This window comes from Diabrotica undecimpunctata, unplaced genomic scaffold, assembly GCF_040954645.1.
Source record: "Diabrotica undecimpunctata isolate CICGRU unplaced genomic scaffold, icDiaUnde3 ctg00000579.1, whole genome shotgun sequence".
NCBI lineage: Eukaryota > Metazoa > Arthropoda > Insecta > Coleoptera > Chrysomelidae > Diabrotica > Diabrotica undecimpunctata.
In genome coordinates this window covers 1,224,893-1,227,500 of record NW_027311894.1, presented here as the reverse complement: position 1 = coordinate 1,227,500, position 2,608 = coordinate 1,224,893, and positions in this window count along the sequence as shown.

Here is a 2,608-nt window from a genome sequence, read left to right as displayed (position 1 = left end):
TGTGTGTGTGCGTGTGAGCGTGCGTGTGTGTGTGTGAGTGTGTGTGTATGTCCCTTCGGCTCGCAGAGATAAGAACATGGCCGTGGCAAGAAGGCCCTGCCTGTCGTAAAGGGCGACTAATGGGTAGGAGTCGAGAGGTGAAGAGTGTATGTGTGTGTGTACGTGTGTGCGTGTGTGTGTGCGTGTGTGAGTATGTGTGTGTGTCCGTTCGGCTTGCAGAGATAAGAATACGTCCGTGGCAAGAAGTCCCGGAATGTCGTAAGAGGCGACTAATGGGTAGGAGTCGAGAGGTTAAGAGTGTATGTGTGTGTGTGTGTGTGAGTATGTGTGTGTTTGTTCGGCTTGCAGAGATAAGAACACGGCCGAGGCAAGAAGACCCTGCCTGTCGTAATAGGAGAATAATGGGTAGGAGTCGAGAGGTGAAGAGTGTATGTGTGTGTGTGCGTGTGTGCGTACGTGTGTGAGTGTGTGTGTGAATGTGTGTGTGTGTCAGTGTGTGTGTGTCCGTTCGGCTCGCAGAGATTAGAATACGGCCGAGGCAATAAGTCCATGCCTGTCGTAAGATGCGACTAATGGGTAGGAGTCGAGAGGTGAAGAGTGTATTTGTGTGTGTGTGCGTGTGTGCGTGTGTGTGTGCGTGGGTGCGTGTGTGCGTGTGTGTGTGAGTGTGTGCGTGTGTGTGTGAGTGTGTGTGTATGTGTGTGTCCGTTCGGCTTGCAGAGATAAGAACACGGCCGTGGCAAGAAGTCCCTGCCTGTCGTAAGAGGAGAGTAGTGGGTAGGAGTCGAGAGGTGAAGAGTGTATGTGTGTGTGTGCGTGTGTGCGTACGTGTGTGAGTGTGTGTGTGAATGTGTGTGTGTGTGTCAGTGTGTGTGTGTCCGTTCGGCTCGCAGAGATAAGAACACGGCCGAGGCAAGAAGACCCTGCCTGTCGTGAGAGACGACTAATAGGTAGGAGTCGAGAAGAATGTATGTGTGTGTGCGTATGTGCGTGTTTGTGTGTGTGAGTGTATGTGTGTGTGCGTGTGTGCGTGTGTGCGTGTGTGCGTGCGTGTGTGCGTGTGTGTGTGAGTGTGTGTGTATGTGTGTGTCCGTTCGGCTTGCAGAGATAAGAACACGGCCGTGGCAAGAAGTCCCTGCCTGTCGTAAGAGGAGAATAGTGGGTAGGAGTCGAGAGGTGAAGAGTGTGTGCGTGTGCGTGTGCGTGTGCGTGTGTGTGTGCGTGTGTGTGTGTGTGCGTGTGTGTGTGAGTGTGTGTGTGTATGTGTGTGTCCGTTCGGCTTGCAGAGATAAGAATACGTCCTTGGCAAGAAGTCCCTGAATGTCGTAAGAGGCGACTAATGGGTAGAAGTCGGGAGGTTAGGAGTGTATGTGTGTGTGTGTGTGTGTGAGTGTGTGTGTGAATGTGTGTGTGTGTGTCAGTGTGTGTGTGTCCGGTCGGCTCGCAGAGATAATAACACGGCCGTGGCAAGAAGTCCCTGCCTGTCGTAATAGGAGAATAATGGGTAGGAGTCGAGAGGTGAAGAGTGTATGTGTGTGTGTGTGCGTGTGTGCGTACGTGTGTGAGTGTGTGTGTGAATGTGTGTGTGTGTCAGTGTGTGTGTGTGTCCGTTCGGCTCGCAGAGATTAGAATACGGCCGAGGCAATAAGTCCATGCCTGTCGTAAGATGCGACTAATGGGTAGGAGTCGAGAGGTGAAGAGTGTATGTGTCTTTGTGTGTGTGCGTGTATTTGTACGTGTGTGAGTATATGTCTGTATTTGTGTGTGTATCCGTTTGGCTTGCAGAGATAAGAATACGGCCGAGGCAAGAAGGCCCTCTCTCTTGTAAGGGGCGACTAATAGGTAGGAGTCGAAAGGTGAATAGTGTATGTGTGTGTGTGTGTGCGTGTGTGGGTATGTGTGTGTTTGTGCGTGTGTAAGTGTGTGTGTGTATGTATGTGTGTGTCCATTCGGCTCGCAGAGATTAGAATACGGCCGAGGCAATAAGGTCATGCCTGTCTTAAGAGGCGACTAATGGATAGGAGTCGAAAGGTGGAGAGTGTATATGTGTGTGTGCGCGTGTGTGCGTGCGTGTGTGTGCGTGTTCTTGTATGTGTGTGTGTGAGTGGGTGTGTGTCCGGTCGGCTCGCAGAGATAAAAACATGGCCGTGGCAGGAAGGCCCTGCCTATCGTAATAGGCGACTAATGGGTAGGAGTCGAGGGTGAAGAGTGTATGTGTGTGTGTGTGCGTGTGTGCGTGTGCGTGTGTGCGTTCGTCTTGCAGAGATAAGAACACGACCGTGGCAAGAAGTCCCTGCCTTTCGAAAGAGAAGAATAATGGGTAGGAGTCGAGAGGTGAAGAGTGTATATGTGTGCGTGCGCGTGTGTGCGTTCGTGTGTGTGTGTGTTCTTGTATGTGTGTGTGTGAGTGTGTGTGTGTCCGGTCGGCTCGCAGAGATAAGAACATGGCCGTGGCAGGAAGGCCCTGCCTGTCGTAAGAGGCGACTAATGGGTAGGAGTCGAGAGGTGAAGAGTGTATGTGTGTGTGTGCGTGTGTGCGTGTGTGTGCGTGTGTGAGTGTGTGTGTATGTGTGTGTGTCCCTCTGGCTTGCAGAGGTAAGAATACGGC